At 32.7% G+C, this 26,758-nt stretch overlaps 2 pseudogenes across 1 annotated transcript; one reads left to right on the forward strand and one right to left on the reverse strand.

The window, feature by feature from the left end:
- Positions 1–26,758, forward strand: part of LOC149885439 (uncharacterized) — a 175,183-nt pseudogene that overhangs the window by 79,283 nt on the left and 69,142 nt on the right.
- Positions 10,979–13,144, reverse strand: LOC149885443 (uncharacterized; annotated as a pseudogene). The gene is made up of 3 exons (XR_016455020.1): positions 13,013–13,144; positions 11,187–12,845; positions 10,979–11,104 (listed from the first exon to the last, which is right to left on the reverse strand). The product of XR_016455020.1 is annotated as an uncharacterized LOC149885443 (transcript).

Consider the following 26,758-nt stretch of genomic DNA (forward strand, 5'->3'; position numbering starts at 1 on the left):
GTGTTCAAATATCGAAACGTTCTGCAGTACAGCTTGAAAAGAGGGATGGTCGCAGGAATAGAAGCAAGTGTGGAAATAAACGGCTGAATCCAATACGTGATGGCGGTGGCATTTCTGTTCACGAGTTGAATGGAGATGTCGTTTCTGAAAGGCATGTCCAACGTGAAATATCCTCCCAAGGAAGTGATGCTAAACATGTTACAACCTTGCAAAGAATTGGAGTAAAAAGCTCCTCCCAAAGGAGAAAAAAGCAAATCAGTGGCGAGACCGGTATTGTCCACTCCGATTCCTTCTATTGTTTCTGAATAATTTCCCACATTGATCTCTCCGTCTGTGAAGATTCGAATGAAAACTTGACCAGGAACATTCGTGCCAGATGTGCTGTATAAAGCCAACCACGATCTTCTCAGCACACCGGATTTTCCAGAAAACGAAAACACAGGAGAAGTTGTTAACGCTGCCACTGTCTGAGACTTGAATCCCAAACTGGTGAAACTAGAGCTTGGAACGACACTGGTCAAACTCGATTTTTGCAACAGCAAGTCGACGTAACTTTTCGTCGCTCCGTCTTGCGCGTTGGAGGGATCAGTCATGTTGATCAATTTGTGCGAGTTCAAATCCAAGTCTGCATTTCCCACAGCTGATGCATGAGTGTCAACGTAATTTTTGGTGGCTGAATCTGAAGCAGAAACAGGCTCGGCCAAATTGGTTAATTTGTATGATGTCATGTTGATGTCGACGTATGAAATATTGTTGTATGCCACTTTGGTGTCCACATACCCTTTTGTCGCTGCGTCTTTTAAATTAGTCGGATCGGAAACGTTGATCAATTTGTGAGAGTTCATGTCGATGATTCCAGTGATCGTGCTGGATCCATCCGTTTTAACGCACAGACTTGAGCTGACGTCCACGTAATTTTTGGTGGCAGCTTCGTGAAGATTGGTCGGTTCTGCCAAATTGATGGCTTTGTGAAAATTTAAATCCAAGTCTGCAGCTCCAATCCCTCCAGATGAATGCGTGTCCACGTAATTTTTTGTGAGAGCGTCGTGCGAGTTGGTCGGTTCTGCCAAATTGATGATTTTTTGAGAATTAAAATCAATGTCTGCAGTGATGGTGCTGTTTCCATCTGTCCTGACATACAGCTCGCTTGCTGTTATTAAATAAGGGTTGTATAAATACTTCCCCAATTCCGTTCTCCCAAACTTATCAATCATTTTATTAACCTGAGAAAAAAATTTACCACAAAGTATTCATCACTTCTTGAAAGTTAAAACCTTCATCCAGCTTCTTCAAGACGTAAAGACACAAGTGACCGCAATAAGAGGTGTTCCCAAACTGAACTTGCTCGCTGTTGTAAAAGACAGGGCTTTTTAAATAATCGACGAGCTCGACGAGAGGTGGTTGAGCGTAAGAGTCAAAGCTGATTTTTTTGTCACCGTCTTTGAACCAGCACACCCAATTAAATCCTCCAGTTCCTGAATCCCTCGTGTTAACAATGCCGCATTCTTTTCTCCTCGCTTTTTTCGGCAACTCATCTCTCACAAAAACACCTCGAAAGTTTTCCAATTTTAACTTTTTGACAGCTTTTTCCAATTGAAAGTTAGTTAATGCCTCATTGGGTAAAACAATTCTTTCCACGTTGATCATTTTTTAATTCTTCGAAAAGAATTAAAAGATTACTCGGGTTTCAAGCAGCAGGAGCGCAAAACCTTCCCAATCTCCAAGAAGACGGAGAGAATTCTCCCCACTCCTCAGCGATGATATCAGACTCCTCTCTTTCCAACACCACTTCTTCCTCATTTCTGAAGACAGGAGGATGCCTTATTCCACGCATTGTATTTAATCTATCATGGAAGTCATCATCGGTTTCATCTTCATTTCTAAAAATTTCATACATCTCATAAATATTCTCAAATAATTCATCGATTGTTGCATTTCCATACAAATCATTATTACGGTTAAAATCTTGAATCTCTACGTCAAAGTCAATCAGATCTTCCAACGTTGGGTTTTCTACTATTGCATTCATTCTCTCTCTGAATCCCATCACTCTCTCTACTAATCTTTCTAACTCCTCTTCTTCCTCCTCTTCTTCCATCTCTTCTTCCTCCTCTTCTTCCATCTCTTCTTCCTCCTCTTCTTCCTCCTCTTCTTCCTCCTCTTCTTCCTCCTCTTCTTCCATCTCAGGTGCTTCTCTTAATCTCATATAATGATGCACACCATTTATGACTCTGATAAAATCAAACACACCATCTGTGCTTTCAATCACCTCAGATGCTTCTCTGAAACTGACGAAATAATGCTTACCATCTCTGTATTCAATAAAAGTGTTCTCTTCACCAAATTTCACGTTCCCGAATAAAGTATGCATATTAATAACAATCTGATCTCCTGATGCGTTCAAGACAACACCATATGGAATATCTGACTCATATTTAATGGCAAGTCTTTTAATATCACCCCCAGCGCATACGTCCTGATAATAGCGATGACCATATTCATCCATCATATACTCAATAATGCCATCGCCGAAGAGTATGTACTTTTTACCATTTTCGTCAAATTCAACATAATCTCCCGACTCTTCAAAAACAGTGATTGGACAAACATATCCATTGAGCATTTCCATATACTGATCACCTAATTCATTAGTGCGAACGATGAATTGATGTTCAGACTCATCAGTTAGGATTAAAACCCTTCTTCCGAAAGAGTCAAATTCGTAAGGTAAACAAAATCCATATCTACTCTCCCAAAGTTGCTCACCAGAAGGACCAGTTATGTATTTTCCATTATGATCACCCATTTTTGTTTAAGCTCTTAATGATTTTGCTTGAATTCAATTTTTCAATTCTTCGAAAAGGTCGCTCATCACGCTTTGAACAGGACAGGTCTTCACCACCAACACTTCTGAAACACTCACTTGAATGGATTCCGTCTTTAAACCGATAAACACCCCCTCTATTTTTAAAGAAGCTACAACATCACATTTCCGATTTAAATAGTCTAAAGGAGTTTTGACCACCTCCATTTTTCCATCCACCTTCTTAAAAGAGGTAGAGCTTATTTCCTTATTCTTCTTTGTATACAACCTTCCAAAAAGAATGGGTAAACTACCAGGTTTTGTTTTTATTATAGACAAGTCTTCTACAGATATCTTCTTGCTTCTTCCACCTTTTTTCAACACAGAACTCAACTCACTCACTTTCTCAGGAAGAAATTTTGTTATCTTATCCATCACCTCTTCAAACTTGCTCCCTTCTTCACTCAACACAGACATGGAATATCCCTTCAATTCTCCAGTGTCTAAATTCAAGCTTTTAAAGATTCCAAGAGAATGTAACACAGGAGTTCGCAATACAAAAAGACCTTTTCCAGAAGAATACTCATAATAGAGCGGAACCTTCTGAAACTGAACTGGAACGGACGCTGAATAAATATCACCCACCAATAATTTACTCTCATCAAAGTTATTCACAGTCACGTAATTCATTTTTTTTGGATAATAATTTACTTAAGTCACTCTTTTTCTGCTGCTTAATCTTCTCTATTTTTCTTCGAACATACTCAAACTAATTCTCTTTTGATAATTCACTTTTTGAAAAACGAATACCGTCATACTTTATGATCAACTCAAATTCATCCATTCGACATATAACAGTAAAATCTAAACCGTTTTCAAAGCTGTAGATCTTGTAATGATACTTTTCTTCATAAGGAGAATAATAATAAGACTCCTCATAATCATCCGTCTTAAGATACTCGTTAATCAACGGCTCAAATAAAACCATCATCTTACTCATTTTTTAACAGGTTTAAAATTTTTTACACCCAATCCAAATTTAGCTTTAGCTTTGATCACAGGTGTAATGAGCTTTCTCTCGCTGATTTCTCTTGAAGTGGGGTTAGGAATCGAATCCATCTCCTCGAGCATCATCTGATCTGCCATATTCCTGTTTTGACGGTCGTTGAAGTATTTATAAGCCAAATCGTGGTGATACGCTGCATTGTCCACTCTGTCTACCGGTTTACTCCAGTCCTGATACATATCCGTTGATGTCAGTCTCTTATCCAAATTGGTCCCCGGTCCTGCAAAGTTCATCCCAGGAATATGCATTTCTCCTGGAAATTTTGCCCATGGAAGCTTCACTTTGCTCGACAATTTATTAATCGATTCCACCAAATCACCTCCTTTTGTTGATCCGTGCGAAGAAACAAACTGGCATTTGGTCGTTCCGCAAGCATTACATGTTCCTTTCAGCATAATGCGATTATTTCTTGTCTTTTTATTCTCCACATGAATCGTTTCGGTTTCTCTTTTGCATTTCAAACCAGGATGGCTCGATTATAACCACTTGCAAGTCTTTGGAAAATCCCTTTTCCAACCTGAATACAAAATAATCAAAAGCGCCTTTGATAAGAAACTGCCAAAAGAACTCATTCTTCAATTATTCAACATTCAAAGCAAAATTGAACAGCTAAACTCCAGTCCTGAAGACGTCATTGATGAAATTTCTAAAAAAATGGAAAGGAAAAAAACAAACATGAAATGTCAATTCTTCGAAACAGATGCTGATGTTCCAAACCCTGAGGATCTCGATTCGAGCAAAAACAACTTAATGATCTTTGATGATTTGCTTGAGGCTAAACAAAACAAGTGTGAAAGCTATTACATGCGAGGTCGGCATTCTAACGTAGACTGTTTTTACCTTGCTCAAAATTATTTCATGCTACCTAGGAAAACCATCCGACGAAACACCAATTTCATTTGTCTCTTTCCTCAAGATGCGATAAGTGTAAACCACATTTATCAAGATCATGCTTCATGCGACATGAGTTTAGAAGAATTTAGAGAGTTCTGCAAATACTGCTGGTCTCAACCTCACGGTTTTACCGTCATTGATCTCTCTTCTAAAAAGAATGAGGGAAAGTATCGAAGCGGGTTTAATGATTTTTTTTATTTTTCTAATCTATAAACATGTCAGGATTCTACTTCATCGTTAAATCTAAGAAAGAAACTTCCACCGTAAACAGCAGCGTCATTAGAACCTACTTTGACATCCCTATTGAACTAGGCTTTGAGAAAAAGTATGAAATGGCTCTTGTCGGTCTTGAGACGTATCGCAGCTACCCTAACATCACCTCTAAAAATAACGTCTTCAGATATAGCCCTAACTTAGGATCAACCACTTATACCATCTACATTGAAGAAGGAGCTTACGAAATTAACGAAATTAACGATTACTTGCAAAAAGAAATGAAAAAGCAAACTGGAACTTTATACAGAGCAGATGGAGTCATTCTTGGAACAAGTGATACCACTTCAAGATCTACCCTCACTTTTGGAAAACCTGGATCCAACACTCATTATTGGGTTGACTTTAACGTTAACAACAGCTTAGCCTCACTTCTAGGATTCGATAAAAACGAATACACTTATGTTGAGAAAAAAGAATATCCTATTGATCCTAATAAAGTCACCAGCGTTATTGATTACTATGAATCTGAAAGCATTGTTAGAATTGAAGAAATCGCTGTCATTAGAGTCACTAACGATCTTATAGGCTCATCCTATTTAGACGGAAAGTCGACCAATGATATTTATTCCTTTTATCCTGATGCTCCTCCCGGATACAAAATTAGCGAAAAACCGTTTCACTTGATATACCTTCCCATTGTTGTAAACAAAATTTCAAGAATGGAAACGCAACTTATTGATCAACATGGCGATTTAATAGATTTTAAAGGAGAAGATATCATTATTCGATTTCATATTAGAGAACGAATTTCTTCGTGCTACAAGATTTATACACAAACAGCGCTGCTGATCGATAAAAAAATTTTTTTTCTTCTTTTAAAAATGTATCAAAAGATCAAACTGAACATCTCGCAAGGACAAGCTGATAAAATCAAGAAAGCCATGCAAGACAAAACTAATGTTAGCATTAAACTTTCTCATCAAGACTTGAACGGTGAACATGTTCTAGCTATCACTAACGCACAACTCAACAAAATTAAAAAAGCGTATGAAGCTGGTAAAGGTGTCACTCTTAATCTTAGCAAAAGACAACTTGCACACAACTCTAAAGTTGAAGGAGGCTTCATCGGTGCCCTTTTACCTTTGCTCGGAATGATTGGAAGCACTTTGGCTACTAAAGTCGTTCCCGCTCTTGCTACTGGACTTCTCTCTGGTGTTGGAGCTTCTGCAGGTTCTGCCATGGTTGACAAAATCGCTGGACGCGGTATCGTATACATGAGTAAAAATGGAAAAGGAATGAAACTCACTGCTGCAGGTTCTGGGCTATATCTAAGACCTTGGACTAAAAACAAACCCATTTTAGGTGATGGACTCTTTGTTAAAAATGGAAAAGGGTATGAACTCATTGGTTCTGGTTTGCTTCTCGGACCTAATTCACCCTTCGCAAGCATCCCCTTCTTAGGAGCTATTCTATAGACTTCTTTTAAAACGTTTTCGAATGTTTTTAAAAAAAATAAACTTTTATTATACCCATTTTTCCAGTTGACATAAACATAAGCGGTTTATTCTTCTCCACAAAAACATCTAACACCTCTGAAAATGAAGCAATCTTTGATACTCGATACAATTGTTCCAACTTATACACGTTATCCACTTTCATCTCATCTAATATATCCTTTACTCCAAATTTAAAACTCTCTGAAAAAATATCTTGAGTGTTCATCGAAAAAATAAACAACCCTTTTTCTCTTATTACTCTAAATTCAAAAGCGGGCTTGATCATTCTACACATATCACTAAACCTGGAAACTGTAATTCTTTTCCTTGAATCTGGGTCATAAAAATAACTATCAAGAAAAAATACACTTTGAACACTCTCTATTGACACTTTAATGCCATACTCAAAATTATCTTCCGACTTTACATCAATAACCAAACTTTCAAGGTCGTAAATAGATAAACTCACTATACTCTTACTCTTCATCGCTTTAAAGGACTTGCTAATATAGCTCTCAACACCAACACATATAGTATCTTCAAAGTTAAACACGTACTCATCAAAATTATCTGCTGGAAGATTAACTTCAAACATTAAATTAATATTGGTTTTTGACTTTATACAGATTCCTTCTTTACTAATATTTAAACAAACCATCTTCATGTTATAAAACAAAAGATCGAATAACGCTTTAATTTCACCTATATACTTTGTTCTTACAATAAACATTTTTTAAAAAAAATTGAATTTACTTAAGTCGATTTCAAAAAACTCGGATGGACTTTTACGATAACTCTTTTAATTATTTTTATTTAATTATTTTTATTTTAATAAATTAATTAGATCATTTCTAACTAAATTTTGAGGCTTTTATATTGCCGGGTTTGGGACATTATTCACTTTTTTATTGATTTCAGGTTTCATAACTTGATCTCTTTTCATCACCTGTACCAAACCCGGCATTTTCTATCTATTCAAAATCGACCTTCAATTGACACTTTTGATGGATTTAAGGCTGTTTTCAACTGTTTTAGAGACCTGGCCCAAACCCGGCATTTTCTATCTACTTACATATATATACATACATATATATATATATATATATATATATATATATATATATATATATATATATATATATATATATATATATTAGGGTGACCTCAAAATCTTTTTGTCGCATTTTTAGGAGCAATTTTCTTGTGTGACTTCATTTAGTACTGCTTCATCAACACTGAAATATTAAATCCTTTTGTCATAAAAGTTTTTAGAAAAATCAATATTCTAAAAAAGTCTAATTTTAGAAGGCTCTGGAAGGTTCTATAAAATCTCTAGAAGGTTCTAGAAGCTTCCAAAAAAACGTGAAAAACTTGAAAAGGTTCAAGGAAATTCTGGAAAACTGTAGAAATTTTGATTTTCGCATAAATAACTAGCTTCACAAGGGCATTTCAATTTATTTACAATAATCAAGTTTTATAAGATCAAGTGTTGCGACAACATAAATATCGTTCATTTAGTTATGGCTACTAGGTCGAAAACTGTTGTTCTTTTAGTTGGTGAACCTTCTAAAGATTTTTGTGAGCGAGTTCTATCATCAGCTGCAAATGTTTTGAGTGCATACTTTCATTTACGCAAAGTTAACAAAGTGCTCAAGAAAGATCTGATGTCGTGCAAAGACTTGAGCATCTGGTATAAAGCGCGTATCCATACGGCTGAAAAACGGGCTATCATTAAAAAGTTGGAAGTACTAATTTACAAGTACCGAGAAGTTGACAAGAATGCTAAAAGAGGAGAGGTTCAATGTGCAAATGAAGCTGACTTTGCTAGCTTCACATCATCCATCTTTAACATCACAAACATCAATGCTCACACTATAATCAGAATTAAAGGAGACAGGTTTTTTTTGCATGACCAGCGAACTGAACAAAATGGTAATGGGAACTAAAGAAAAAACATCGGCAGAGAAAGAAAAGCGAACTCAAAAACGGAAGAATAGGTTGCATGAAAACCTTGCACAAAAAAAGGGAAAAGATGTTGCTGTAACCCATAACCATGCTGATCTCTCAGTACCAAGCAACAGTGATTGTTCAGAGAAGTAAGACGATAACTAATTCTTTCCAGTGCCAATGAAATTGATATCAGTTCTGCCTAAAAGACGTCGCTTAAAAGCTATGAATGTTGTTTTGCCATTGGAAGCCAAGAAATGGTATTCCATCCTCGTCTCTGGATTAGGTGTTGAGAAGCTTTTGGGATTCTAAAAGTTAAAAAAGGAACAGGGAAACTTGTTTCAGAAGCGGTTGCAAATATTTTAAAGGATTGAAGATTGATAAAAAAGATCTCTGCCATTTTGTTCAACACACCTGCGGTAAACACAGGCCACACCAATGGAGCATGTGCTATTCTTGAAAAGAAGTTGAGTACGAAGCTGCTTTTGTTTGAGTGCAGACATCATATACTTGAAGTGATAAGTGCAGAAGTTTTCAAAAAGACATTTGTGGGTAGCACAACTAGATTGGAGGTTTTACTATTCAACTTAAAAAGTTGAATAGCAGCTAAAATAATCTACATTATAAAGATTTATCTCTTCCGTTATCAATTCAAGCTGACTAAACATGAAGATATATCAATTCCAGAATTTGCTATCTTTGCATCCTTGGTTTAATCCAAGCTTTAATTTAAGCTTCGATTCAGTATCCCATTCCAGCAGATGCACTTCTGAATAATCTGGATTTCATCAAGCTTCTTATTGATTATATTGATATTTCTCCCTCCATTTCTCAGAATGCATTGAAAACGATAGGCCAACATCTCTGGTACCTTAGTGCAGAACTCATTCCTCTGGTTCTCTTTTCTCAACGTATCTCAGTGGATGAGAAAAACAGCCTTGCTGCTTGCTTCAGGTAACCCATGGAGAAATCTTCTGAAGATCAGAATCACCAAATCAGAGGAGGAAAAGCAATACTAGCTCCAAATTGTTGAAAAGTGTCAAAAAAAGTTTCCACTTGCAAAAAAATCAACTATGCTAAAAAAATCGCAACTTGAAGACCTTCAGGACTCAGAAAGTTCAAACTAAATAACTTTTAAAGTGTATTTTTAAATGGCGAACTTTGAACTACTCTGCAATACAATCAGGTTATTGTGTCATGTTACTAGTATTACTTTACTGTTTAATTCCTACAGTGTAATATAATTGTTCTTTGTATCTAAAAAACAGCATTTTAAACTTAGCAAAATTTTCATTTAATGCAAATGCCGAATACCATAAAATACGAGATAGCAAGTGCACTGAGGCAGTATTTATAGGAGTTTAAGCGGTGTGAAATTTGGTATATACATGCCTTAAATCCTAGTGAACCAGAAAAACTAAAATGCTCATGATAAAAGACCAACTTTATTTTTTTCCATTACAGAGTGAACATATATTCATATATATATATATATATATATATATATATATATATATATATATATATATATATATATATATATATATATATATATATATATATATAATTAATACAATTACATAAAATGCAATATACTGTATATAACTGAAGTCATTAAACCGACTTGTGCAATTTATGTAGCAGAGAAATGTATAGAATTTTCCAGAACATCGTATATCGCTGTGCGCCGTCAGCCAGGAAATGACGCACTATGCGTCGCGCTGATAGAAAAAAAGGAAATAGCCTTGTAACTAGAGAACTGTTTAACATTTTGAAGTAATTTTTTGAACAAAGCATCAATTATGAGAAATTGTTTGTTTTTATATATATTTATAAAAAAAGTCCGGTCTTTTTTAAAACCGGTTTTATTCCGGTTTTTTAGTTGGTTTATCCGGACTAATTCGATTTTTGATTAAAAAGATATAAAACCGATAGTTTTTGATATTTAAAACTGATATATCAGTTTTAAGTCTCTATTTAAGTCTGATATATCAGTTTATCTTTTTTAGGGGTTACAGGCATTTTTAGTCTCCAACTTACATTTTCATGTTAAATAAAAAAGGAAATAACATAAGTATTTTATTATAAATAAAAGTAAAATAAATACTCCAGTAGTTCCAGTCACCTCAAATGCAGAATAGAGGTTCTGATGCTAAAATAGGTTTTTAACAATATGTGGCTATGAAAATAGCCGTTTATTAAAAGTTGCTTATCAACTACAGCTGCATGGTTTAATGATGCTTCCTTGATTTCTTTTTATAATATGAACCATTACTCTTTATCTTCCTAAAACTATTTAATAACACACATTAAAATTTTAAAAAGTTTTGTTAATAAATAGTATAGTTTAAGATATAAACTATTTATTATAGAAATTATCTATCGAATTCTAATTCTAATAATTATACATTCAAGAAAAAACTGTATTCACTGTAATAAATAGATACAATTGAAATATAATTAAAATTTTTACTCTAAACGTATCTCAGCAATCCTTATGTGGAGCAACATTTAATATTTACAACAAGCCTTCATGAATTGCACTATGAAAGTTTGGGATTCTTATGTTTCAACTTTTCTAACAATTAGTATTTTTTTTTTTTTTTTTGCAAGCATAAAAAAAACATACTGTTTGATTATGTAAAAATATCTCAGAAATATCAGATTGGCTACCACCAGCACCTAAAATGTATCATTAATAAAATTAAACAATAACATTAAATATTTAAATTTAAAGATATACATAGCTTTCTCCAATATTTACCTTAAGAACAGTTATCAGCTTAATCTTCTTGCAGTATAGCTTTTATACCTCTTGCATTTTGTTCTTCTTACAGTATAGGTACATGTCAGATGTCATAAATAAATAATTAGCTGTATCCCTAGTATTTTCAGCAAAAGAAGTTAATCGTGCATGACCTACTCGTGCAGTTTTGTTGGCTTTGTTCCTGGCTTCAATGGCACTCTCAGACAAAGAACCTATTGGATACTTAAAATATTTAATAAAAGAAACACCATGAACTACCATTCTATGCACAGACTGTGACATTGGAATGGCTTTTAAAAACTGATTATTAGAAATGAGACCAAACAGACGTTCAGATTTCTGCTTGAAAATTTTCACATCTGGTCTTGCGGTTGTACTATTTATATCAATTAGCAGGTCCCTAAATAGTTTGATCATAGTGGTATTCAAATTTAGAATTCTTCCAGTCACAGATGGATTATTAAAGAATTTTCGTGCAACATTGCCAGTGTTGGATGTACCACTTCCCTTCCTGACAAAAGATACCCTTATTTTTAATTGTATTTTGAATAAGTACTGGATTTTTTTTTTATTTTCAATAAATTCTTGGCTGTTTTTTGCTGGAATTTTTCTTCCTTGTTTCACTGCTGGAAGTTTGCAAGCAGTATTGAAAACCCACTCCATGCTGCATATCCACAAATGAAGACTGCAAATTCCAATATATTCTTGTCTACATCTTTATCTTTATTCCAAATGGTATCCAAATTAAACTCCTTAGGACTTGCTTGACATACATGACAGCACTGAGATGCTATATTTTTTTTAAGCATTTTTGATACCACAGCATTAAGTGTTTTACCATCATTCATTGTGGTATAAATAGTTGACAAACTTGAATTTATAACAAAAGTATTGTCATGAAGTGTAAACTTAATATTCTCTAAAGACAAAATTTCATTTTGTAAATGTTCAAACTTCTCTTGAATAAAACTAGTAGTCTCTTTGGCAAAACAAAACATAAGATGACGGGTTGCATCTGGACTATTTGGATTACAATTTTTCCATAGTATCTTTTTTTCCACTTCGAATCTCCAACAGTACAAACACTATACTATACACAGTGGAATCATCCACACCTCTTTTCATAGTTTCTGCATTCTGAAATTCAGATTGGTCACTCTGACCATCACCACCCACTTTGCAAATAACATATATGTTATCACGTTCCTCCTGTGCTAAAAATTTAATAAAATTATCATCATCCTCCAAAAGATACTCAAACACTCTAGAAACTGAATGTTTGATCATATTGAATAGACTACATTTTACTTCAGTTTCTGAATATTTCACCTGCTCTGGATATGTCAATTTTTTGTATTCTTTTAACTTGGTTAAACCTGGAGGAACAAGATGATGATTTTGTGTAACAACTTTTTTAAATTCAGCCCATGTTCTGTCTGTTAGTCTCAAATTGCAAAAAGTATGCAATGATAAATTTGGACCATATAAATTAGACCTGGGTGCAGTAGAGGGATTAGATGCAAACCTTTTTACAGCATGTTGAAGTTCTTCCAGTTCTTTTCCCTGAAGATTATCGGTTCTTTTACGTTTCATCCTACTAAAAAAGATTTTCTAGGTTTTGGTGCTTCAGGTGTTCCCATTGTTACAGTATTTCTCCTAAAACATGTATAAAATGTGTGTACAACTTTTAACTTTATACATATACATATATATATATATATATATATATATATATATATATATATATATATATATATATATATATATATATATATATATATATATATATATATATATATATATATAAATACACACATACGTACCTGTTTAACTTCAGTCTAAGACCTTCAAGTATTAATTGGCCCTCCTTCATTTTTTGTTCACCCTGCTTGATGAGCAGGTTACCCTGCTGAATCAGCTTTTCACCCTCTTTTAAAATAAGTTGTCCCTCCTCATATTTCCTTATCTGTTGCTCAGGATCTGTTTCTAAGCTATATATATATATATATATATATATATATATATATATATATATATATATATATATATATATATATATATATATATATATATATATATATACATATATATATATATATATATATATATATATATATATATATATATATATATATATATATATATATATATATATATATATATATATATACATATATATATATATATATATATATATATATATATATATATTGATTGGTTATGTATTATATCAAAATAATACAAAGCTCTTGTGCGTAAAAGAGTGCTCAATATTATAATAATAGAGCAATATATATATATCTGTTATTTAAATGGAGAAAAACAACATTTTAATAGTACTTAAAGTTTCGTGCCTTACGGCAATCGTCAGCTATTAATTCTTTTAATTAATTTAAATTAATAGCTGACGATTGCCGTAAGGCACGAAACTTTAAGTACTATTAAAATGTTGTTTTTCTCCATTTAAATAACAGATATATATATATATATATATATATATATATATATATATATATATATATATATATATATATATATATATATATATATATATATATATATATAACATTTTATTTTAGAATTAATAAAAAACTTACCAGACATATGATTTGTATTCTATTTTTTTATCCAGAAAATCTTTGTATTTAGTGAAGAACAAACTGCTTTTTTTTCCACATTTGTTAAAGTTTTTTATCAACTCAAAAGCTAGTCTTCGAAAAATTTTGAAACTAACCATACAACCAGCATTATTTAGTGCAATAAACTTAGACTCCAAAAGTTTTGCACAGGCTTTAAAATTTTTTCTTAAGAATATATGCCTTGGGGGAAATGTATGTGTTAAAAGTTGACGAAGAGTGAATGTAGCCATTTTGATAGTTACCGGAAGTTGTTGAACTACGGAATTTTCATTTACTTCACAGAATTTAGTCGGTTTTTGAATAAAATTCACAATAGTAAAAATGATTTTTAAGCATGAGGTCACAGAGGTCGCCTCAATTTTTTTGCATGGCAGTAAATTCAATTCGCAGTAGCTATATTTTATTCAAAAAAAACGAGGCGACCTCTGTGACCACATGCTCAAATCAATCAATGTTTAAGAAATCAAAAAATCAGCAAAAAAATGCTATGCCAAAACCCTTTTTTTCTATTTCTAGTTTTACATTCAATTAAATACATGATTATTTTAATTTCGCATAAAAATAATATAGAAATTTAACACTTATCATATACTTTGAAAGGATTTTAACAAAAATGCGAGTTTTTTAGAACCTCAAAAAAACCCTTAAGATGTCAGAAGTTTAAAAAAACTTAAAATTATTTTTTTTTTTTAAAGAGTTAAAAACTAAATGCAAAAAAAAAAAACTTAAAAAGTTTAAATATGAAAAATCACTAAAAAAATATGCACAAAATCCTATTTCCGCTAAGCGATGCATAGTGTGACGTCACAGTGACGAAATTGTTAGGGAAGCTTCTGTAGAGTTCTAAAACTTTTTTCAGCTGTTTTGCTGTCTGCTATAAACTGGTATATAAACGAAGTGTTCAAAGCGGGTAGTTGAGTTTTAATTAACTTAATTTGGTGTCAACAATAATATTGCCTTATTTTAATTATTGCGCATTCTCTATAGTTTAAACATAAGAGATCCTTGTATTATTTGGTAAGTTACATTTAACTTTTTCGCAAATTATAATTGAGCATACAATATTTTATTAGTGTCACCCTTTTTCATTTTCTATAATCGGTATTTGCTTCTTTTGAAATATAATATATTAACAATAACAATTCAATCGAAAACTTAATAATAGTTTCTTTAACTTATTACGTAATTAATATTGACGTTAAGGCCTTTCCTATTTCAGTTGCTGAGTAGAAGACAACATGTCTTTCAAGAAGAGCTCTTCTAACACGGAGAAGAACAAGGAAGCCTGGTCAAAGACTTAGTCCAGTTTCAAGCCCCATCAAGAAGAGGCAAGTGGCAATATATGAGGCACCCTTGAGCGAACGGAGTCGTATGCCCCTGAAAAACCACATCATTGGACGCTTCAAATTTCTTGAATCCACTGCCAAAGAACGGAGAGAGAGGATCGTTTTTGTTTCTGTAGAGCTTAAAGACCTATGGAGCAAAATGTTGAACTTTCCGAATGTATCTAATCAAGCTATTTGTGCAAAACTAGCAAAACCCCTAAAATACTACGAGCGCTGCAAAAAAAAAAACAAAGTTTTGACTTATTGAATGAACTGTTTGATATGACCAAGATGAAAGGCGAATGGTTGTGCAAAGAGGATGATAATCTCTACAAACTTCAAATTGAGAGGAAAAGTCACGTTGGGTACTCGACTGGCAAACCTGCTAGTGTCAATACCATCCACCCATCCAAGCGAAAGAGGGTAATTGAAGCGACTGTGTCCGCACTTACCAGCTTAGTGCTACCTGATTGTTCCAAAAGTAGCACGGACTCATCCGAGAACAGTGCAGACAGTCCTTGGGAGGATGACAATGCAGCATCAATGAGCAAAAGGAAGTATAACCCAACAGGTATTGCAAGACGTCTTGTTACATGCTCAAAGCTGTTGTCACACGGAGCAGCAGTGGTGTGCCGCGAGCTTTCTGGTGAGGGCATTGAAATTCCAACCCCATGTCAATCAGCAATCCACAAGGCTATCTACACGAGAGCTGCTCAGGTGAAGAAACAATTGGTGAGCACGCTTCATCTGGAGAAGTGGAGCATACACTTTGACGACAAACACATTGAGGGCTTTGAATATCAGGCCGTAGTCCTCAAGAATGAATCTAAAGAAATTAAGTTGACTGCGCTAAAATTGAAAGATGGGAAAGCTCAAACAAATGCAGAAGGACTCCAGGATGTGTTAAAGGAGTTCAATCTGTGGGGATCAATTATGATGATTGTTGCTGACACAACAAACGTGAATACCGGTAAGAAGACAGGCGTTGTTGTTCGGCTGCAGCAAATCTAGCACCATGTGCTAGACCACGTTCTTCGCGTTGTCATGGACGATGAGCTCCATGGGTCTACAAAATCACCAAACATCGAGTATTTCTATGTGCAAGATTTGATGAGCAATTACGATAAATTGAAAGCAGCCTTCAGCAACGGTAAAACCGAGATTAAAGAAACAGGCGGCTGGAGAAATGACATGAAGTTTTTTTACCACCTCACTCGTGTCTTCCGTCACATAACTGAGAGGAATGAGATCTCCTTCGTGAATTTCAAACAGATCCAAAGCATCAGCAATACACGCTGGAACTCTCGTGCCATTCTAGCCCTTCTTGCGTTTGTTTTGATGCCAGAAACTCAGAACAGGTTGCGTAAAATCTGTTCATTCATTTCTTACTCATGGACTGATCATTAGTTCAGCAATCAATTGAAGATTTTGAAGAACTATCTAAAGCTCGGGATGACTACCCAAAAGCTCTCAATTGCTTGAAAACCCACTGGAAAACAGATGACTCACCAATCAAGATTGCCGGAAGTAACCAGTGCTGCGAGCGTGCCATCAAAGTTATGCAAGAATTGCACGGTTTCTGCCGCAATAAGGACAACCTCCCACTGAGATTCATCCTCTCTAATGACATTATCGTGAATATTTGAATTCCTTGTGCGTTTGATGATCCTATATAATGTTGTATACATGTGACTCTACAGCTTGTGTTCAATATTGTTTCTGCTTACAGTGACTTCAAAAATTTGGCTTAAAAGCTAATAAATAAAATTCTTAAAATCATTTTGTGCGTGAGATTCTTTTATCGAATCGCTATGAAGGTAATATTTTATTTAATCCGAAATGAAAGCTCATCCAGCTATGATACAGGGAAACGAGGTTGTATAAAAGTCATCACCCTAATATATATATATATATATATATATATATATATATATATATATATATATATATATATATATATATATATATATATATATATATATATATATATATATATATTGAAAACATTATGATTTTTTTTCAATTTTTCTAATGTTGCTACCAATTTTATTTAAAGTAGGTGGAAATTTACTGGAAAAAATAATAAATACAGAAATAGTTAATTTGATCGTATATTTGAAAAAATCAAGAAAATTCAATGTTTATAAAACAAGTATTAAACAAAAATAATTAAAAACAATTAAGAACAAAAACAAACTTTTCTTTTTTTCTGAAATAGCTTTATCAATCACTTAATATAATATTTACAAAAATTTCCTTATATTTTGTTGCATGTCCATTATTTTTTTTAACTTAGATTAGACTTATAGGCATTCTGTTAGCAAATTTATGGCATGCTAATTTTGGAATAGCGTACGATGATGTTTTCACAGCCTCCCACAGATCCCTTTGCTTCTGAGACTTTTGTTTTGCAACCTCATCCTTTACAACTTTCCATATATTTTCCATTGGATTTAAATCTGGCGATTATGCTGGCCAGTCCAGTTGTCTTATATCATTATTTTGGAACCATCTCTTTGTGATAGAAGCTGTATGTTTTGGAAGCGGCATGTTATCCTCAGAATAAGGAAGCATTATTTCTTCAAGTATATTGGTGTAAATATCAGCTGTCATAGTGTCTGTATTAAATAGATAGGACCAATACCAGATAACGAGAAACATTCCCACACCATAATGCTTCCACCACCAAATTTAAGTGCTTTTTTGGTGGTCTGTGGATAAACTGCTTACCATCTGATTCAAAGATATTAAACTTAGATTAATCTGTCCAAAAAACAGCGCCCCATTTCTTATTTGTCAATGCAGAATATTTATGACAAAACTTTTTTCTGGCTTTTATATGTCGTTTTTTCAGGCGCACTTCTTGGTGATCTTGAGAACAAATTAGCTTCAGCTTAGTTTTTTTTAATCGTGTTGCTAGAGATAAATGGATCTTTTTTAGCTTCACAAATAATTAATTTATCTTCTTTGTAATTTGCTTTTCTTTTGCGACCTCTAGTTTCCACCGATTTTTTTGGTTTAAGAGCGTTTTAAACCGTTTCAACAGAACGCTTAGTTATTTTTGAAATCTCTCTATAAGACTTTCCACTGCTTTTAAGTCGTTGAATTATTAAGAGCTCAGCAGAGGTGCAGTGTGACTTTGTAACAATATTATCTTAAGTTGAAACCTATTGTATGAACTAACTTACTAATATACATACTAATATCATCATAGCATATTTTTAAATATAGAAAATACTTACCGATTTAAAGTAAGAGGAAATACCTTCAACTTTAGTAACTTTTTTTACTTTAATTGTAATTAAGTAACTGAAATGATATTACTATAATATATTAGTAAACTGTAAATAATTAACTGAACATTCATAAAAAACTTTTTGAACATACTATATTTTAAGATATAAAGTAAAATATTATTCAGTAGCGTAGGAAGGTCATATTAGTTTGAGGGGGAGTGACTAAAACAGGCAGGGTTGGAGATTTGAAAGGGAAGGGGAAGGGAAGTGACTCTTAAATAAATATTGGGGAAGAGACTATTGCCCCTTCCAAATCTTCTTCCTACAAAGTATAACTGATAAACGTAGTCAAACACACATTTGAAAAGTTATAACAATTGAAAATTAAAGAAAACAAAAAGATTTATCTTTACCGTATTTATTATTTTTTCCAGTAAAATTTCCGCCTACCTTAAAAAAAAATTGTTAGTAACATGAGAAAAATTGAAAAAAAATTCATAATTTTTTTAAAAATTTAGTTTTTAACAATAAAGTTTATAAAAATATAAATATTAGTATCAGTTAACATCAATTGCTGTGAATAAAACGTATTTTTCTAAATGTTTAGGTAGTGTATTTAATATTTTTTCCAACACTGTATATATATACAGTGTTGGAAAAAATTCGCTTCGTTTATTAAGTAAGCCTAATTTCGACGTAATAATGTAGTTCTTTTTTTTTCGAATAATATATTCGCTCTACTTATTCTACGCAGTATTGAGCACTCTTACTGAAAATATTAACATAATTTCTACAATACTATATATATATATATATATATATATATATATATATATATATATATATATATATATATATATATATATATATATATATATATATATATATATATAGTATTGTAGAAATTATGTTAATATTTTCAGTAAGAGTGCTCAATACTGCGTAGAATAAGTAGAGCGAATATATTATTCGAAAAAAAAAGAACCACATTATTACGTCGAAATTAGGCTTACTTAATAAACGAAGCGAACTAATATCAAAGTGCCGCCATGAAAATAAATTTTTAATAAAAAACTTTAATGCCATCATAGCTGACACTCCACAGCACTTTTTTCGTATTTTTTTGTCGTTACGTCTTTTTACGGTTTATAACATCTGATGATCGCTATTGCGTGAAACTTTAAGTAATGTGATATAAACCAAGCTAATCATTTAGTTTGTATAGTAATAATAATAAAAGTAATAATAAAAATAATAATAAAAAAATTAATAAAAGTAATAATAAAAATAATATTAATAATAATAATAATTACAATAATATTAATTAAAAATAATAATAATAATAGTACCAATAATAACAATATAATAATAATAATAACTAGAAAAAAGCAACCCGTAATACGGGTTATGGTCAGTCTGTTAATTTATAGTGGCTGTTTTCCACAATTTAAAGTTGCGAAACCTGAACTAATACCCTTTTAGAAAAACACCTTCAAATTGAAAAAATGAAACCATCTGTAAAATTAAAATAAAAAGTATGCGGAGGTAAATTATTTTACCAAATATTTAACATTATTTATATAATTTATAAGGGTCTGCGTATCGTTATCGGTATATCGGTATGAACCGATCTTTTGAACCGATAACGATAAGAAATGATAACGATATCAAACAATATGAATTTGTCTATGAAAAGATAACTTATCGTTTGAACCGATAACCAAACGATAACTTATCGGGTAACGATAACTTATCGGTTGAAACGATATTATCGGCTTTTTTCATCGGTTTATCGGAATACATAAAAATAACGAGAATACCGATATTTATCGGTATAATAACGATATTTTTTACAATATTCCAACTTTTTTTTATTAAAATGCCACATTTTAGTTCAAATATATTATAAATCTTCAAGTCGAGTCAAGATGTCGTTTCGCCTTTTTGCTTAACGTTAATATCATTTGTGATACAAATGTATTTATATTATGGTTTTTTTGTAAATGAAATAAATAAATATTAATGGGTTATTTTGACCACCATAATGGCTGACTTTATTAAAACTTTGGAAGAAAAAAAGCTAAAAATTATGCGTTTTAATTTTGAGAGTAATCAATAAATACCGATATGAAACGAAATGAAACAATACATTGTTCTATTTCATAATTTATTTAACTTAAGGAAATATAAATTCATAATAAATTTCTGAATTTTTGCTTCTGTATAAAGTTCCAAACTAATAATTGTCTTCAACTGTCAGATCAACCACATTTGGAGTATTGGCAGGAGAGGCAGTAGGAGACGGAGAGGCAGGTCCTTCAATGGCAGCAGCTTCATCGGCTTGTTCTTCAGCAGAAGTGAGAAACCATTTCTTGATCTTAACTTTGACATAGTTTTGCTGGATATACTGGAGTTTCTCTACTTGTTCTGGTTGCAACTTGGTTCGTTTGTAGGAGACAATAGCATCTCCAGCACTAAAAGCTCTCTCTGACGAAGCACTAGATGCAGGCACACAAAGCCATTTTCTTGCAGATTCTGCCAACAATGGAAACTTGTGTTTGTTGGTCCTCCAGAAGTCCAAGACTTAAATCCAGTTACTGCAGGTACCTTGAGGTACATTTCCCATTCAATAGTAATGGAAGACTGATCAGCTGGGGCGGAGGTAACTCTAACTAGGACGTCACTAGCCAAATCAAAAAAAGGGTCGTCATCAGGTTGGAAACCTTGAGGTCTTGCCTCTTCTAGCTGCCTGGCTTCCATCTCTTGTGATGCCTGGATCCATTCTTGATGGTTCTGAGATTTTGTAATAAGAGCGTCATAGGCCTCATCAAATCCACCAATCTTTTTTAAAGCCTGGCCCTTGTACAGAGGATTCAGTAAGTTGGCGACTGAATAGTGCAAGTTGGTTGCTCCAGATTCTGGAAACCGGAAATCAATGGCTTTAACTAGTTTTTGGTAAAACATCTCAGCAGTAGGAGACAGGCCACCACGAATAGCTTGCAGAAGTCGGTTTTTTAAATCCATACAGATGATAGATAACTCTGTGAATTGAGACTTTCTTGTCAGCAGAGAAGCTTTCCGAAATGTCCGAGATTTTCCTAAAAATTGGCAAAATTTCGTCACAGAGGTCAAACTTATCCTCACTGGGAATAGCGGGTGCAAATTTGTTAGGGTCAGAACCTGGATTATCTCTGATTGAGCTCAAAGGTCTTCTCATCCTTACAATACTTTCAATCATCATTAATGTGGAGTTCCAGCGGGTTTTGACAGGTGAGATAATTTTCACATACTTTAGTTCCTCCTTGTCGACTGTGTCGTTGTCATCCAACATGTTTTGAATCTCCTTCTTGATTCGCTGTTTTGACAAAAAGGACTTGTGGCATAGAGATGACAGTTCTGTGGCTTCTTTAATGGCTGACTCCAGATCCAAACCTTCAACTGACTTGGCTTCTTTAATTGGACCTTCCACAACTAAGTTCAAAAGGTGATCAGCACAGAGCAGAGACTCGTCAACAAACTTGCATTTAGGAATGGCTGCCTTCAGGTTGGAAGCTGAGTCATGAACACAAACAACATAGCTGTGTCCGGCATTTCCGGGAATCTCTGAGACATTTCTAAAATTAAAAAAAAATTTAATAAGTATAAATATTATGTAAATTAAAATTTACATATAACAATTTAATACCTTTAGGTATAATATTATATTATAAAATTATAATTAAAGATATAAAAAATATTACATGTAACGGGTAATATCGCTAATATGTTAAATTGTATAAAAATTTGTACAACAACAAATCAACAAGTACTATGTAATTAGCTTACTTAGTAATAGTAATTTAAAGTATTAGTATAAGTACTACTATACTAAGTTAAAAAAACTTCTATAAAAAGTTATTTGCTCATCCAGTCTGTTTGCAATAGCTTCTGCAGTATGGCGTCCAGAAAAGGGTGACACACCAATTACAAACATCCGGTGGTTGAAGTCTTCATTGATGAAGTGGAGGGTGATGGCTTGATAGGCGTCATTATTCCGACTTTGCCACATGTCAGAAGAAATGGCGAACCCAGGACTTTTTGGCAAATCTTTCTCCAGAACTTCATCCACTGCTGCTTTCACGTTTTTGTAAACTAATGGCAACCTAAAAGAAGAAAAAACAAATAAAAAAACTGTTGTTTATACTAATTTAAAGTTATTTAAAAAAACCAACAAAATAAATTGGCGCGGACAGGTCTAGAGACTAACAATTTTAAAATTAAAAAGGAAGGTACTAACTTACTAAAAAATAACAATAATGTAATAATGGCGTCATGGGACTTACAGCATTATTTTCATTGCAATTAAGATTAAGGGGTTTGGAATTTTAAGTTTGATTTAAAACTCATACAAATTCTTTGAATTTGTTTTCCTCTTAAACCCAATGAAACCATCCCAAAAATATTTATTTAACCAAAAGTACAATAAACTATATATCTTACTTATAACGTGAGTATGTTGTGGCAGATTTGATCAGCATCTTTGGGTTGAAATAAGCAACCCAAAGATGCTGATCAAATCTGCCACAACATACTCACGATCAGATCCTGGAAGCCTTTATGCCCAACAAGACTAAATGGTAAGTTGCATCTGGCTAAGAACTTTGCAATTTCCAAATCACCTTGGAGTTGATCTCTATCTTGTGGTTTGTATTTTAACCAAGCATCATTCTTTTTGTTCTGATTGCTCTTTGATGGACTGCCCAGTTTTCTTGACTTTACTCTTCTGCCCATGACCAGAGGAACTTTGTCTCCATGATCCTTTTCATAGGACTCATTCTCGTCGTATATCTGTAAAATTTAAAAAAAGTTGTAAAATTTTTACATTACAATGTACACACTGTAAAGCGGCTAAAGCCTGCAATAAATTGTAGTATTTCAACTTTGAACATTCTAAATATAGAAATACTCAATTTAAAACTTTTTTTTCACAACTCTCATATAATACCTGTTCAAACTCATTAAAAAAAAATTTTATTTGACAATAATGCTGTCCAACTAGTCACTTTGACTCCCTCTCGAAAACTAGCCTTTTCCCAAAAAATGAGAAGGCTTTTAACAATAAAATTACTATCAGACATTTTAAATAACTGATATTTCAAATTTTACAACAATATCAAGTTATTAAAATAATATTTCAAAAATTTATCTTTTCTTTTACTACTTTGAACAACCTGTAGCAATAATAAGTTTTGTTGTATATTTTTAACCATATTTCACTTAAAAAGTTTAATAACAAAGTAAAAATAGACATTTCGTACATACTACTATATTGTAACAAATAAAATAAAACAAAATTTATCATATCTTACCTTCAAAATTGATTAAATTTCAATGTTTTTTTGTGGGGAATTATTTAGACTGTGGGGAATTATTTAGACACTAAAGAGTCACTGTTTTCTTTTTGAATTTGATATTATTTTTCCCATCTGACAGCGAATCATACTGTTTACAAACTACAATCCGTTTTTATACAATCTTATAACCGCGCCATTTCGACACATTAAATACGTTAAGACATTACATGCGTTAACACCTACATACATTAACACCGACACGCTTTATTACCTTAAATACATTAACACGTTAATTGCATCTTGAAGACGATATTCCCGACATTTTTGACTTTAGTTGATGAACAAAGTTTTTAACTGATATCCTACTTAATTGGTCTGGAAGGATCAATGATATCTATTAACTAGATGTCTAACTTGCGCTTCCGCAGTGAAGCAAATTTTTTGCCAACCAGGTTTGTTTTGCCAGACTGAAATGACCCAATGATAAATCAAAGCAAAACAAAACTGAAGTATTGCCAGTTTAAATAAAATGGATACTGGCATTAAAAACTTTAAAAACTTGCTTCACTTTTTCTTACGGAGTTTTTGTGAAGTTAGACATCTAGATAATATATGCGATTGGGAAGGATTAACTTGTAAAACCGGTAAAGATAGGCAAAAAGACATCTTGACTCGACTTGAAAATTTATGATATATTTGAACTAAAATGTGGCATTTAAAAAGAAAAAAAAATTTGAATATTGTAAAAAATATCGTTATTATACCGATAAATATCGGTATTCTCGTTATTTTTATGTATTCCGATAAACCGTTAAAAAAAGCCGATAATATCGTTTCAACCGATAAGTTATAGTTTGGTTATCGGTTCAAACGATAACTAAACCGATATTATCGTTTCATAGACAAACTCATATCGTTTGATATCGTTATCGTTTCATATCGTTATCGGTTCAAAATAATAACGATACGCAGACCCTTAAAACTCAAAATATAAACTATTTAAAAAATTAAAATCCTTTCTACTTTAAATCCTTTCTACTTTTTCTAATAAAAATTTAAATCCTTTCTACTTTATCTAATAAAAATGTATATATAACTATTTTAGGCGCTACTCGACTTTCTCCCCCCCCCCCCCCCTAATTTTATGATTGATACTGATAGAATTTTATGCTGATTCACAAAAATATGAAAACATAGACGTATTTTTTCCTATTAAACAAAACTTTTTTGTCGGAAAAAGTAAAAAATATCGTAATGCATCGATAAGTATCGAAACTTTATCGTAAGCATTTTTTGTATGAGATATTATCGAGGTATATAAAAACTTACGATACGTATAGTCCGATATTTTATCGGATTTTATCGTAATAAAAAAGTTTCGTTACGCAGATGACAAAAGTTTCGATACGCAGATAATAACGCAGTTATCAAATCGTCGCGTTGGTTTGACAAGGTTCTAAATGATCCGCGAGTAGTTTTGAGAAAATCAATGTTAAAAGTTATTATGTTCCTACCACCAAAAATTACTAAAATCCATCGATAATATTTTTTACTCATGATAACATAAGCATTTGCCATAAGTATTACTATTTTTGATTAAAAAATGTTTAACTCTTCATAGAAAAATGAATACCCCCAAAATGCAGTTAGAACCTTGTATTAGTGAAATAATCATATTCTCACTATGACAAGGTTCTAACTGCTGTTTAATGGTAGTTAGAAACATGTTAGTGACTTTTAAATTTTGTGACTGAGGCAGTTAGTTACTTTAAATTTTGTATCTGAAACAATGATATAACACAGTGGAAGTTGATGGACTTGTTGCTGCATTCTTTCTGTTAGGTTTTTCATTGAACTTGACATTCGCACAGTTCATAGGTTCATTGCGATCATGGCTAGATTTATAATGTATAATGTGAGATGTTTGAGTAAATTTTAGAACAGCAACGTTAGAAAAAGGAACTGACTTGTAATTAAACAGCTTTGCTATTACTGAAAACTCCTTGAAGTCATGTGATTTCATTTGAATGATACGATAAGGATTTTTTCTGTTTACTTGTTTCAACATCCTTATCAATCCAACTGGACTATAAAAATCAGTTTTCATCATGAGCTTTTCAATTTCGCTATACGCATGATCCACCTCTTGGACGCATGAATGACCTGGAAGGGAATATTTCATAGTGATTGAGTTAATGCTAGGATTGTCTCTTTAAAAATATAACACAGCATTTGATAATATACTATTCCGATTTTGAGGAACGCAGGAGTCAGACCAAGTAATTAATTCACTTACGTCATTTTCCTCTGCCACAGCACTCAAAATTTTGCAAAAGGCACTGGCAAGATCATTGCCGCTTCTTCCCGCCATTGATTCATTCCATTACGCACAGTACACTTTTTTGGTTGTTGAAAAAAATCTGTCAAACTATACACACTTAGCTTTCTCAGATAAAAAAGGGAACTAATTTCTGCATGCGGAGTCAAAATAACATTTTGAAGGTCAAAAAGTAAAACCGGAACATTTTTATCTTTTTTTTCTTCAGCACGTATATTTCTCATTTCTTTTTTAAAAACTTGATGCATTTCAAAGTCATCTCTCAATTTTTCAGACATATTATCAGTGTTTTCAGTAACTTTAAACTTCTCGCAAAGGTCGCATCCATCCTTTTTGGGAATGTGAAAACCAAGATTGAATTCGGTGGAGAAAATATGGTTGTACATAGATTTTTTTTACTGGCTCAACATTTTCGTTTATACATTTCTCTTTGTAAAGATTATACATTTTTGAAACATTATGGTGTGACTCAAGGTATTCTCTATTGGTACATACACGACAATAATGTGACTCAACTGTTGGAAAAGATTTTATGTGATCCCTAGCTGAGTTGGCATCACTGTGCGGTGTACGTTTGCCTTTCATGATTTTACACCGTAGATCTTGTGCTGGAGTATTTGTTTTAACATCTTTGGCGTTGTGAGCTGTGTAAACTGGCTTTTGTGAAATTGACAGTGTAGTTAGGTAAAATGTTTTGC

The sequence above is a fragment of the Hydra viridissima genome, unplaced genomic scaffold (assembly GCF_058129835.1).
Source record: "Hydra viridissima isolate aposymbiotic clone 2 unplaced genomic scaffold, HvirCarnegie_v1 scaffold_8, whole genome shotgun sequence".
In the NCBI taxonomy this organism is placed as follows: domain Eukaryota; kingdom Metazoa; phylum Cnidaria; class Hydrozoa; order Anthoathecata; family Hydridae; genus Hydra; species Hydra viridissima.